We start from the raw sequence: 15,735 nt of genomic DNA, 5'->3' as shown, positions 1-15,735 counted from the left end.
CGCTTGCCTAGCTTTCGATTTCCCTATTAAATCAGCAGCAGCTACACTGTCCCTCCTCTCACTAAGAATGCAGCTTCCGAATGAATCTAAAATGGATGCTGTCCAGGAGGTGGGAAGGTTTGGGAGGGAGGGTCTGCTGCTGATTGGCTGGAATGTGTCTGCTGACTGTGAGGTACAGGGTCAAAGTTTATTCAATGATGATGTATAGGGGGCGGACTGAACATCGCATACAAGCTATGTTCGCCAGCGAATAGTTCGGGACATCTCTAACTGTGAGTAGGTAGACAATCCTTATATACCGCTCACCAGTCTGAATGCACCCTTTAGCCTTTATTTGGGCTGTTGCCTTTATGTTTTAATAGCTTTAACAATTAAATATAACTTTTTCTTTTTTTTTTTCTTTTAACATTCCACTCTGGATTTGTTTAATTAGGCCATGTACATACAGGAAAACAGCAGCCTCAAAAACGTTTAAAAGTGATAACATGCTATTTCTGAAGCATTTTTTTTTTTTTTTTTTGCAGCAGTTTTAAAAAAATAACACCTATGGGCACTAGGTATGCTCAACGGTTGGAGATTACTTTTTCCCATAAAGGAACTACTTGAGTCATCAAAAAGTGACCTATTGTTCAATGTTTTTATGTTAAACATATTGTTAACCCGTTCTACCCGAGTTTTTTTTTTTTTCATTTTTGCTTTTAAGATTTTCACTCCCTGCCTTCCCAGAGCCATAACTTTTATATTTTTCCGTTCATATAGCCGTATGAGGGCTTTTTTGTTGCCGGACAAGTTGTACTTTCCAACGCCGCTATTTAATATTGCATTTGATGTAGTGGGAAGCAGTAAAAAAATTCCAAATGGGGTACAAATGACGTTTTACAGGTTGTTTATTTATTTATTTTATTATGTTTAAAAAACAATAAAATATATATATATATAATTTTATTTTAATTTTTTATTTTTTTACACTTTTATATTTCCGATAGGGAACTAAAACAAGTACTAGTTTCTTATGGAGCCCTGTTAGACAGGGACTCAATAGGAAACACTATGCAGCAGCTTCTTGTCATTTTCTATGACGGGCTGCTGCAAACAAGCTCCGGCTCCTCCAATCGCTCGGAAGGGCGCGATTCCAGGTTTACACATCCTCAGATGCCATTGTCAGGTTTGACCATGGCATCTGAAGAAGTGTTAAATGTCGGTGACAGGCATTATTGCTGGTCCCAGACATGTGACACGTATTAAACAGCAGGCTAAAGCGTTCCGCTTTTTTTTTTCTTTTTCTTTTCCAGGTCACTATATTTAAACAAACCTTATATAATCCTGTAGTTTTCACACTGGCCACTATAAATCTAATAGGTGCCACTTCTTGGTTTGTACAAATGACTTTACTGCAGCTATCTGCTTATGATCACAGGCAGGTTACAGAAATAGCCTATATATTAGGGATGAGCGAATCGACTACGGATGAAACCCGAAGTTTATTTGCATAAAACTTTTAATACTGTACTGTGGTGGTGTATAGAGCCAGAAATGTTAAAATTGTGTCGATGTCCCAATATTTATGGACCTGACTGTATCTACCCTGTAATGTTTAGTAAACTTATGAGGGCTTTACCACGTCGCTGCCCTACAAATCTTCTCTAATGAAGCGCTTGCTCTTTCAGCCCAGGATGTTGCGTCAGATCTTGTAGAGTGGGTTGTCAAAGACTTTGGTGGAGATACTCCTAAGGCCTTATAAGATTCAGATATGGCCATCTTTATCCATCTGGACAAGGAATTATTTGTGGCCTTATGTCCTTTATGTGCCCCACGGAACTGTACAAACAAGTAATCCGACTTTCTGAAAGGCTTTGTGGTTTCTAGGTAGAACAAGATAGCCCTACGCATGTCCAGTCTGTGAAACTTCTCTTCCGCTTCTGTTTTTGGATCTGAACAGAATGATGTAATAATAATTTCCTCCTGTCTGTGGAAATTGGACACAACTTTATGAAGAAAGGAATTATCCAATCTAAAAACAATCCTGTCGGGGAAAACTAAACAGAATGGTTCCACTATTTTTAGAGCTTGGATCGCGCTTACTCTACGAGCTGAGGTAATGGCTACCAGAAATTAGGTCTTTAGTGAAATATACTTCAGGGAGACTTCTGAAAGGGGTGATTTGTCAAACCTGATATAACTAAATTAAGATCCCAGGGAGGAAATGTAGTTCTTAAGAAAGGTCTTACCCTATCTGCCCCTTTTTAAAAAAAACGGATAACCCATGGGTGGTCCGCAATGTTTTCATCAAACACCGAACTTAATGCTGATATATGTACTCTCAAGGTATTTGGACGCAACCCTTTCTCAAATCCTGTTTGCAAGAATCCCAAATTTGCTTTAATGGAAAATTTCTGAGAAGAGTTCCCAGATTGAGTACATCAACCACAGAACCTTCTTCAGACTTTAGAGTAAATTTTGGAAGTAACCTCTTTCCTGCTAGCCGCCATGGTGCTAATTATGGCGTCCGATAAGCCCTTGGACCACAATGTCACCCTTTCAGGTTCCAAGACGCCAGATGTAACCTTTCCACTTTGGGATGATAGACTGGACCCTGCGACAACAGATCTTGTCTCCAGGGATTTATCCATGGGCTCTGAACTGGCAGGAGTTTCAGAAGAGGGAACAACGGCTTTTTCAGCAATAGAGGAACTATTAAAATCACATGGGCCTTGTCTAGATGGATCTTTTTTAGCACCCTGGGAACTAGCTGAAGAGGAGGAAAGGCATGTGCCAGCTGAAAGTCCCACTTTTGTGACAACGCGTCTACTTCTATGTTCCCGTCGAAGGGGTTTAGGGAAAATATTTTTTTTTTGTTTTCTGCTGAGGCAAACAGATGCACTTGGGGAGTACCCCATAACTCTGTAATCTGGAGAAAAGCTTGTTTTTCTAGGCTCCATTCTGTTGACCTCAGTGAAGTTCTGCTTAAGAAGTCCGCCTTTTTTATTTAGGGATTCTTTTAGGTGTACTGCTGACAGGAATCTTAAGTGAACTTCGGCCCAGGAAAATATTTTCTCTGTAATCAGACTTAGCCCTACACTTCTTGTTCCCCCTTGATGGTTTAGATAGGCAACCACGGTCATGTTGTCAGTCCTTATTTGAATGTCTTTTCCCTCTATGTAATGGGACAACGCTTTTTTAGCTTCCCAGACTGCAGACAATTCCCTCTGATTTGAAGAAAGAAACTTCTGATCCTTGGACAATTGTCCCTGGAAAGAGAGATGAGAGCAATGCGCTCCCCATCCCCAAAGGCTTGCATCTGTCGTAACAACCTGCAGTTGTTTGGGATTCCAGGAAACCCCTCTCATCAGATGGTCTGGATTTTTCCACCAATGCAGAGACTGACTTAAATTGTATCTTAACGAGTCCTGACTTCTGTTCCAACACCCTAATAACCACTGCTGAAGGATCCGAGTGTGGAACTATGCCCATTTTACTGCCGGGATACATGATGTTAAAGAGCATAGTAGCCTCATAGCCTCCTTGTGCCCAATGATTGACTTGGAATCTCAAGATTTTCTTGCTTATCTCTATCACTTTTTGGGTTGGAAGAAAGGTTTTTGAAGAGTAGAGTCTAGACCAGGCATGCTCAACATGCGGCCCTCTAGCTGTTGTGAAACTACAACTCCCACAATGCCCTGCTGTAAGCTGATAGGTGTAAGCTGTTCAGGCATGCTGGGAGTTGTAGTTTTGCAACAGCTTGAGGGCTGCAGGTTGAGCATGCCTGGTCTAGAAAACCCCAAAAAATCTGGGATGGACAGGGGTTTGATTTTTATTTCTTTTTTTTTCAGTTGATTATCCAGCCTGCCTGGTAAAGCATCTGGCAGGTTATGAACAGATTGTTTTCTAGGATTTGTTCTTAGCTTCCTACCCTATGATTAACAGATAGTCCATGTGGGGAATTATTAGGATGTTTTGCCTTGTTAAATGGGCCTCTACTTCTAGCATAACTTTGGTAAACACCCTCGGAGTAGAGGTGATCCCAAAGGAAAGTACTTTAAATTGGAAATTATGTAGCTTTTTCCCCAGAAAGACTGCTATGCGGAGAGATTTCTGAGCTCTCTCGCATACCAGAATATGGTAATACGCATCATTTAAATCTATTGATGCCAAAAAAAATCTCCTTCTTTTAATAGATTTATGGTAGATCTTATTGTTTCCATTTAGAATTTTATGAATCTGTTCAGGCTCTTCAAGTTTATTATCAGATGGAATCCCCCATCTGTTTTTTTTTTTTTCACAAATAATACTGTTGAATAATAGCCCCTTTTTTGTTGTAAAAGAGGCACCGGGACAATAGCTTTTTGAGCCAACAGATTCTGAATACCGTCCTCTAATTTTTCTTGTTAAACCGTCGATTTTTAAATCTGAGTTAACTTGAAAACATCTATGGGAGGAGGAAGACGAAAGGAAATATTGTAACCCTTTGCTATAATATTTATAACCCAAGGATTTACGGTAATTTCTTCCCATTCTTTTATGAAAAATTTTAATCTTCCTCCCACCTGAAATCTGGCGCCATTGTTTTGTAAGATTCTGTATTTTAGAATCTGAAGCCTTCTCTAGAATACTTTCTAGGTCCTGGCCAAATATCAAGTTCCTATGAAAGGGCAAACTACATAGTTTTATCTTGGAACTGATGTCACCTGTCCAAGATTTTAACCAAAGAGCCCTTCTAGCCACTAGTCCTGTAGTTCTTGCTGCCATTCTGACCGATTTGGCCGTGGAATCTGACAAGAAGTCCACTGCTTTTAATAGAAGAGGGAAGGAGTCTTTTAGAGCGTCAGTTTTTTTTCATCAGATTGATGTGCCACGGCTGGTAATTTGTCAAGTTCTATTGCGTGTGAGAGGAGAGACAGAGCTGAAGGAATTGTGCTATCATAGACACTAGAGGCTGTGTCATAAAGTGAAGATGGAGTAGTTACTGAACTACGTACATATGAACGTTATATTACTGGAACTGATCTTGTTTTTGTGTTTTATAGAGGCAACTTCTATAAATAGGCAGAAAATTGCTGTAGGCAACAGATATTTTAATACGGGCTGTACAATCATAATCACTGCTTTTCTTGACCTGTAATCTTTGTCTTCCCCTGAGGAACAGTACATTGTGCTCTGCAGGTACCTTATCTGACGATGCAGACATTGCTCACATCTGCGTCCAAGGCTCAGTTTGAAAGGAATAGCCACACATGGCGTAAATACTGAAAGTACATGTAAATTATACCATATATCTGCAGCCAGCAACCTCCAGCTGTTGTGAAACTACATCTCCCAGCATGCTCCATTCACTTTTATGGGAGTTCCAAAAACAGCCTTACAAGTGTGCTGGGAGTCATAGTTTTCCCACAGGTGGAGTGCCAGAGGTTGCTGATCCCTAACTTGCACCCTAACATTTTTTTTATCTCAAATAGCAGTGATTTACTTCTCTCCTAGACATTTTACTCCCAAGCAAATACCGGTACTTTCCATAAAAGTACTCCCTAGCTTGATTTACATTTTTAACTTTTCTTGATGTTCCATATACAAAAATGCCTTAATCCTTCCCACACCATGACATGACTGTACACTGAGGTGAGGGCTAATATCTTGCACATCGCTATAAAGTTATTTTGCAATTGTGGTTGCGAAATGTACAGTATTATAGTTGGGCTCCTGCTACAAACGACCAGATGCTGCAGGCAGCCATAGATGCCATGGCATCTAAGCCATTACGTAGAGGGAGGTCCCCTGTTAAGCATTTGCAAGGTAACAATCATTACTAAACAACAGCCTTCAGATCTGCCAAGTACAAAACCCTATGAGGTCCTGTGGGAGGCAGTGTCTAATATGCTGTCACTAGCATACTAACCGGCAGGCATAATGCACTGCACTACAGAAGTAGCACACTGTATTATGTAAGTGACCAAAGAATCACTTGCTCAAGTCCCCTTGTGGGACTAAAAACATAATAACATAGTTTGTCAGGCTGAAAAAAAGACATCTGCCCCTCCAGTTCAGGCCTGTTTCACACTTGCATTGTGGCTTTCTGGTTTTGAGATCCGGCATAGGAATTAAATGGATCCATGCCATTTAATGCATCTGGATGCATCCGTTTCGGCCAGGTATGGTTGCATTAAATCAAACCTGAATAAACCAATCTGGTATGAAAATCATTGTAAGTTAATGGGTGCCGGATGCGTTTTTTTCATTAACAAAATGACCAGACCAGACACAAAACCGCAGCTTGTAGCGTTTTGTGTCTGGTCAAAAAATGCAACAAAATGGAACGGAATGCCTCCTGTTATCCTGCAAGTTGATCCAGAGGAAGGCAAAAAATCCCTGTGAGGTAGAAGCCAATTTTCCTCATTTTAGGGGAAAAAATTATTTGTTCCCGACTCTAATCAGGCAATCAGAATATCTCCCTGGATCAACAACCCTCTCCAGAAATCTAATAACTATAACCTGTAATATTATTACACTCCAGAAATACATCCAGGCCCCTCTAACTCTTTTAGTGAACTCACCATCACCACCTCCTCAGGCAGAGTGTTCCATAGTCTGCTCTTAACATAAAGAATCCTGTTCCGTGTTTGTGTATCTTCTTTCCTCTAGACGTAGAGGATGTCCCCTTGTCACAGTCCTGGGAATAAATAGATGGTGGGAGAGATCTCTGTACTGACCCCAGACCCTGATGTAGTTAAATGGTAAAAAGTCCACAGCACTCTCCAATTTGGGCAAAATTTTTTGTTTTTTATTCCATCAGCAGCTTAGATTGAGACGTTTTGACTTGAGCAAGTCTTTATCAAGCAAGATAAATACTTGCTTAAGTCGAAATGTCGCAATGTAAGCTGTTGATGGAAAAAAAACAAAATTTTTTGCACAAATGGGAGAGTGCTGCAGATTTTTTACCATTTTGCTACTTGAAGAGACCCCCAGCTTGGATCTCCTTCCGCGGGCACCACTTGTCTGGACCTGAACGCCTGGTACCTGGATTATTAGTATGATTTTTCCCATGCTGGGATTTGTAGTGCCGTTTACCATCCATTTTTTTTTCTTTCCCTGATATAGTTATACATGGTTATTAGATCTCCCCTTAGTTGTCTTTATCAAAATTATGGTTATTCATTTTTAGAAAAATCTTTCTGGGTACTGTATTTCACCCAGTCCAGTTATTGTTTTAGTCACCCTCCTCTGAACCCTCTCCAGCCCTGCTATGTCTGTACAGTTCTGGGCTCTTGTGAACAAGGCACAGTACTCCATGTGTTGTCTGACTATTGATTTGTAATGTGTCAGGACTATATTCTCATCACATACATCTATGCCCCTTTTGATGTAACCTATTATCTTATTGGCCTTGACAGCAGCTGCCTGACACTGGTTTCTACAGTTTAGTTTACTGTCCACTAAAATTCCTAGGTTCTTTTTCCGTGTCAGTGTTTCCGAATGTTTTACCATTTAGTATGTACGGGTAACTTGTATTATTCCTTTCTATTTGCGTAACCTTACAGTTATCAGTGTTAAACCTCATCTGCCACTTCTCTGCCCAAGCCTTCAATCTATCCAGATCCCTCTGTAGGTGTATACTGTCCTCTTCAGTGTTAATTGCTTTACACAGTTTAGGGTCATCTGCAAAAATGTATATTTTACTGTGCAAGACTTCAAGATCATTAATATATACTAGGGCTGCAGCTAACGATTATTTGAATAATCGATTAGTTGCCGATTAATTTCTACGATTAATCGATTAATCGGAAAAAATGACAAAATTACAAAACAGAGGTTTATATGATCTTACTTGAAAAATTATGTTCAAAGGCCATATTAAAACAAATTGTGGACGACACTATTATGGGGGATCTGTGGACGACACTATTATGGGGGATCTGTGGACGACACTATTATGGGGGGATCTGTGGACGACACTATTATGGGGGGATCTGTGGACGACACTATTATGGGGGATCTGTGGACGACACTATTATGGGGGGATCTGTGGACGACACTATTATGGGGGGATCTGTGGACGACACTATTATGGGGGGATCTGTGGACGACACTATTATGGGGGGATCTGTGGACGACACTATTATGGGGGGATCTGTGGACGACACTATTATGGGGGATCTGTGGACGACACTATTATGGGGGATCTGTGGACGACACTATTATGGGGGATCTGTGGACGACACTATTATGGGGGATCTGTGGACGACACTATTATGGGGGATCTGTGGACGACACTATTATGGGGGATCTGTGGACGACACTATTATGGGGGATCTGTGGACGACACTATTATGGGGGATCTGTGGACGACACTATTATGGGGGATCTGTGGACGACACTATTATGGGGGATCTGTGGACGACACTTATGGGGGATATGTGGACGACACTTATGGGGGATCTGTGGACGGCGTAGTTATGGAGAGGGGGATATGTGCACTGTTATGGGCATAACAGTGCACAGATCCCTTTCCTCATAACAGTGCACAGACCCCCCTTCCCATAGCAGTGCCATACACAGACCCCCCCCCCCTCCTCCCCATAGCAGTGCTATACACAGACCCCCCTCCCCATAGCAGTGCCATAGACAGATCCCCCCCCCCCTAACAGCCCCGGCCCCGATGCTTGCATCTTTATTTTACCTTTTTACAATAACGCTCCCGCTCCTGTAACAGCCAGGCAGAGCGGACGGCGGCGTAACGTCACTCAATCACGTGACGCGCCTGCTCCGCCCACTTCATGAATGAAGGAGGCGGAGCAGGCGTGTCACGTGAGTGAGTGACATTACGCCGCCGTCCGCTCTGCCTGGCTGTTACAGGAGCGGAAGCGTCATTGTAAAAAGGTAAAATAAAGATGCAGCGACCGCCCGCCCGCCCGCCCGAATAGCAACGAATCGGCGATTATTCGATAACTGGATTCGTCGACAACGAATCCAGTTATCGAATATAATCGATTACATCAATTAATCGTTGCAGCCCTAATATATACACTGAACAAACATATAAAAACGCAACAATTTTGGTTTTGATCCCATTTTGCATGAGCTGAACTCAAAGATCTGAAATATTTTCTACAAAAAAAAAAAGACCCATTGCTCTCAACTATTGTTCACAAATCTGTCTAAATCTGTGTTAGTGAGCACTTCTCCTTTTCTGAGATAATCCATTCCACCTCACAGGTGTGGCCTATCAAGGTGTTGATTAGACAGCATGAATATTGCCGTAGACTGCCCACAATAAAAGACCACTCTGAAATGTGCACAGTTTTGCCTTACAGCTATTGTGCACAGCTATTGAAGAGGAGTGGACCAACATTCCACAGGCCACAATCAACAACCTGATCAACTCTATGCGACGGAGATGTGTTGCACCGCGTGAGGCAAATTGTGGCCACACCAGTCAGTATCTGGTGTGGCCACAATTTGCCTCACGCGGTGCAACACATCTCCGTCGCATAGAGTTGATCAGGTTGTTGATTGTGGCCTGTGGAATGTTGGTCCACTCCTCTTCAATAGCTGTGCGAAGTTGCTGAATATTGACAGGAACTGGAACACGCTGTCGTATCCACCGATCCAGAGTATCCCAAACATGCTCAATCGGTGACATGTCTGGTGAATATGCTGGCCATGCAAGAACTGGGATGTTTTCAGATTCCAGGAATTGTGTACAGATCCTTGCAATATGGGGCTGTGCATTATCATGCTGCAAAATGAGGTGATGTTCGTGGATGAATGGCACAACAATGGGCCTCAGGATCTCATCACGGGATCTCTGTGCATTTAAAATGCCATCAATAAAATGCACCTGTGTTCGTAGTCCATAACATACGCCTGCCCATACCATAACCCCACCTCGGGCCACTCGATCCACAACATTGACGTCAGCAAACCACTCACCCACACAACGCCACATACAATGTCTGCCATCTGCCCTGAACAGTGAAAAGTGGGACTCATCTGTGAACATAACGCCTCTCCAACGTGCCAGACACCATTGAATGTCGGCATGTGCCCATTCAAGACGAACTGCAGTCAGGTCCAGACCCCGATGAGCATGCAGGTGAGCTTCCCTGTTTCTGACAGTTTGTGCAGAAATTCTTTGGTTATGCAAACCGATTGTTGCTGCAGCTGTCCGGGTGGCTGGTCTCAGACTATCATGGAGGTGAATATGCTGGATGTGCAGGTCCTGGGCTGGTGTGGTTAGAAGTGGTCTGCGGTTGTGAGGCTGGTTGGATGTACTGCCAAATTCTCTGAAATGCCTTTGGAGACTACATATGGTAGGGAAATGAACATTCATTTCATGGGCAACAGTTGTGGTAGACATTCCTGCAGTCAGCATGCCAATTGCACGCTCCCTCAAACGTTGCGACATCTGTGGGATTGTGCTGTGTGATCAAACTGCACATTTCAGAGTGGGCTTTTATTGTGGGAAGTCTAAGGCACACCTGTGCAATAGTCATGCTGTCTAAACAGCACCTTGATTATGACTATGCCACACCTGTGAGGTGGGATGGATTATTTCGGCAAAGGAGAAGTGCTCACTAACACAGATTTAGACAGATTTGTGAACAATGTTTGAGTGTAATGGGTCTTTTGTGCATGTAGAAAATGATTCAGCAAAATGCAAATGTGAAAGATGACAATTACTTACCAGTAATTTGATTTTCCTCTCGCCTCCACAGCGACACGGTACTGTTGAATATCTTCTATATAAAAAAAATCTTCATATAAACGAGAGGATCAAAAAAAATTATTTAATAAAAAAGAATTATATGATCCTTCAGGTGGACATAATCGCCTCTAAATTCTTTTCTCGAGTATCTTAATTTGATTTGTGGAAGCAGTGAAACAAAGGGACAATTGTCTATGCAAAAATATATATGTAATTTATTATACACAATAAAAAACAGGACTATAAAACCAAATACAATTGCAAAGACAAACAATGAAGCTGTAAAATAATACCCAAAATATGCCACACGGTGGTGCTAACACACCCCTATCTCACCAGCACAGAACAACTTTAAGTTACTTATGACAAATGCGTATTTTATACTTTTAACAAACAGTCCAATAATTTATATACCAGGAGAAACTTTGGATTTTCTGTTTACCAAACAGGCTATAACATGTTTCCATATGACCAATCAAAAATATATGATATTAAAATGACAAAATATTGCTAAGAGAATAATCAGCATTATGGAGGCGCCTAACACTATATATTCCCACAGTATGGGGACTTTTGGCTATATACCGAGATAAATATCTTATTCATATCACGAGCAGTAAGCACAGTATACATTACTGGGTCAGAGGTACACAGAGTTTCAGATGGGACCAGTTCTCAGGAACTTTCCTAGTATGATGATCAGCCGGCACTCCGTAACAAATGGCGTGGTGCTCGCGTCCGAGATCACGATCTCATAAATATAGTAAGAAAAGACCGGCACTCACTGTAGCTTGAAGAAAAGGAAATCTTTATTGTCACATATAATCCGTGACGCGTTGCGACTCACATCTGGAGCCTTCCTCAGACGTATAGGATATGGTACAAACAGAGATAAGCACACGGCATTTAAGTAACCCGCCCAGGCGGAAATGACATCACAATACCATGGTGACGATATCAACAAAACAATTAAACAATTAAGGTGTAGCAGGTGAAGAAAATGGAGAGGATCCCAGCCGCAATCAATTGTAATTCAAATAGTAAGTATTCCATAATGGCAGTGATAGGGTTAAATGAAGTTTCAAAAATAATGATGCCGCTAGGATGTCTTCAAGTTTTCTAAAAGTAAAGAGAAAACAAATTATTTGATACATTGGTTTGCAACAATGGTACATGTTATTCTATACAAAAGGGTTATACAACAAAAAAATAAAAAAAATAAAAAAATAATTATATATATATATATATATATATATACACAGGTCCTTCTCAAAAAATTAGCATATTGTGATAAAGTTCATTATTTTCAGTAATGTACTGATAAACATTAGACTTTCATATATCTTAGATTCATTACACACCAACTGAGGTAGTTCAAGCCTTTTATTGTTTTAATATTGATGATTTTGGCATACAGCTCATGAAAACCCAAAATTCCTATCTCAAAAAATTAGCATATCATGAAAAGGTTCTCTAAACGAGCTATTAACCTAATCATCTGAATCAACTAATTAACTCTAAACACCTGCAAAAGATTCCTGAGGCTTTTAAAAACTCCCAGCCTGGTTCATTACTCCAAACCGCAATCATGGGTAAGACTGCCGACCTGACTGCTGTCCAGAAGGCCATCATTGACACCCTCAAGCAAGAGGGTAAGACACAGAAAGAAATTTCTGAATGAATAGGCTGTTCCCAGAGCGCTGTATCAAGGCACCTCAGTGGGAAGTCTGTGGGAAGGAAAAAGTGTGGCAGAAAACGCTGCACAACGAGAAGAGGTGACCGGACCCTGAGGAAGATTGTGGAGAAGGACCGATTCCAGACCTTGGGGACCTGCGGAAGCAGTGGACTGAGTCTGGAGTAGAAACATCCAGAGCCCCCGTGTACAGGCGTGTGCAGGAAATGGGCTACAGGTGCCGCATTCCCCAGGTCAAGCCACTTTTGAACCAGAAACAGTGGCAGAAGCGCCTGACCTGGGCTACAGAGAAGCAGCACTGGACTGTTGCATGTCATTCGGAAATCAAGGTGCCAGAGTCTAGAGGAAGACTGGGGAGAGGGAAATGCCAAAATGCCTGAAGTCCAGTGTCAAGTACCCACAGTCAGTGATGGTCTGGGGTGCCATGTCAGCTGCTGGTGTTGGTCCACTGTGTTTTATCAAGGGCAGGGTCAATGCAGCTAGCTATCAGGAGATTTTGGAGCACTTTATGCTTCCATCTGCTGAAAACCTTTATGGAGATGAAGATTTCATTTTTCAGCACGACCTGGCACCTGCTCACAGCGCCAACACCACTGGTAACTGGTTTACTGACCATGGTATTACTGTGCTCAATTGGCCTGCCAACTCTCCTGACCTGAACCCCATAGAGAATCTGTGGGATATTGGGAAGAGAAAGTTGAGAGACGCAAGACCCAACACTCTGGATGAGCTTAAGGCCGCTATCGAAGCATCCTGGGCCTCCATAACACCTCAGCAGTGCCACAGGCTGATTGCCTCCATGCCACGCCGCATTGAAGCAGTCATTTCTGCAAAAGGATTCCCGACCAAGTATTGAGTGAATAACTGAACATAATTATTTGAAGGTTGACTTTTTTTTGTATTAAAAACACTTTTATTTTATTGGTCGGATGAAATATGCTAATTTTTTGAGATAGGAAATTTGGGTTTTCATGAGCTGTATGCCAAAATCATCAATATTAAAACAATAAAAGGCTTGAACTACTTCAGTTGGTGTGTAATGAATCTAAGATATATGAAAGTCTAATGTTTATCAGTACATTACAGAAAATAATGAACTTTATCACAATATGCTAATTTTTTGAGAATGACCTGTATATATCTCTATATCTCTATATATCTCTCTATATCTCTCTATATCTCTCTATATCTCTCGGGAACTGAAGATTCACAAAAAGCTGTGGAGGTCGTACTCGCGGTTCAAGCCCTTGGGTTCCAATGTTTGCAAAGTGTGAATCCAATAGGACTCACGCTTTTTCAACATCTTAACCCTGTCACCACCTCTATGGGGTTGTGAAACATGTTCTATTATCTGGAACCGCAGTTGCGAAATATTGTGGTTACAACGTTCAAAGTGGTGCGGTATAGGTAGAAGCAGGTTCTTTTTCCGTATGGTAGATTTATGTTTGGAAAAACGATCCTTCATGCGCATCGAGGTCTCGCCTACATATAATAAGCCACATGGGCACTTTAATAAATAAACAACAAAGTTGCTATTGCAAGTGTAGAAACCCTTGATGGGAAATTGTTTTCCTGTATGTGGGTGTGAGAAAGACTCACCTTTAATCACGCTGGAACAATGTATGCAGCCTAAACAGGGAAAAGTGCCATTTTTTGGTGTAGATAAGGTCATTTGTTGTTGTGTCCTGTGAACACTGCCAATATCAGCCCGCACCACCATATCGCGTATATTTTTGTTCCGTTTATAACAAATCGGACGATTCTGGAATTCCTCAACTGAGGGATAAGCCCTGGATAATATATTCCAATGGTGATTAATAATTAATCTGCATTTGTGGATCCAAGGGTGGAATTTTGAAACAAAAGGGATGCGGGATTTTTTAATAGTTTTATCAACTGTAGGAAGGGCCTTATTCCTCTCCTGATTAAGTAAAGAAATGGGGTAGCCGCGATGTCTAAACCTATCACTCATCTCGCTGAGGCGAGTTTCCTTGATATCAGTCTGAGAAACAATTCTACGGATCCTCTGAAACTGCGAGTGAGGTAATGCTTTTTTTTTAGAGTGGGGGGATGGTTGCTAGAATAATGTAAAAGAGAATTTCTATCAGTACTCTTACTAGCGATCCATCTTGCCCTTTTATAACCACCGTACCAAGGAAACTAATCCTATTGACATCATAGTGTAGAGTAAATTGGAGTTCACTCCACACTGAATTTAAATAATCAGCAAATTGAAGAAGGGTTCCAATGTCGCCCCGCCACACGCAAAACACATAGTCAACAAATCTTCGCCAAAAAATAAAATGGAAATTGAATAAATCATTAGAATAAATATATTTGTCTTCGAACCATGACATATATGGTGTTTGCGTACGGCGGTGCGGCATTAGAACCCATTGCGGTCCCACAACATTGTTTGTAAAATGTATCTTGGAAAAGAAAATAGTTTTCATGTAGAATAATTTCTAATAAATCCAGAAAAAAAGATTTTTTAAGTATAGTGTAAGTAGAGAGGAATAATAGCCAATCAACCGCACGTATACCCTTGGAATGAATAATAGAGGTATATAGCGAACATACGTCAAAAGTTACCAGCGAATCGTCATCCTGTAATGCCAGTGTCATAATTTGTTAAAAAAAATCCTGAGTATCAAGGAGGAAAGAAGGCATGATTTTAGTTAGGGGTCTCAAAACCTTATCAAGCAGAATAGCTGGTGGGGACAGAATAGAGTCGGTCAAAGCAACAATTGGTCGACCAGGGGGCCGATTAAGGGACTTATGTATCTTGGGAAGTGTATAAAACACTGGCGTGACAGGATGATGATTGATCAAAAATTGGCCCAACTTTGGGTCTATAGTTTTATCCTGTAGATATATGTCCACTACGGTACAAAGCTTATTTTTAATAGCAAAGACAGGATCTCCTGGTAATGGTTGATAAACCTCAGTGTTAGCTAGTTGTCCCAAAATTTCTGAGGTATAATACTCTTTGTCCATAAGGACAAGAGCCCCTCCTTTATCTGCAGGTTTAAGAATCAAAGTGTTGTCCTGTATTAAATCATGAATAGCTTGTTTCTCAACCTGCGAGAGATTATGGGTTAAATGACATCCACTTTGTCTCAAATCCTGCAAAGCTTGTGAAATATCACGTTGGACAAGGGCAATAAATGTCTCAACAGGATGGTAGGATTTTGGCGGTTGAAAAGTACTTTTCAGCCTTAAACCAAAATCCTGTAACTTAAGTAAAAATTCATCAGTATTAACATTCACATTAGCAGTCTTGTCAGGAGTAGAAAAATGTGCCTTAAGCCTAATATTACGAAAGAAACGCTGGCAGTCCATGTCT

Source organism: Bufo gargarizans, chromosome 1 (genome assembly GCF_014858855.1).
Source record: "Bufo gargarizans isolate SCDJY-AF-19 chromosome 1, ASM1485885v1, whole genome shotgun sequence".
Taxonomy (NCBI): Eukaryota; Metazoa; Chordata; class Amphibia; order Anura; family Bufonidae; genus Bufo; species Bufo gargarizans.
Note: the sequence above shows the minus strand (reverse complement) of the source record.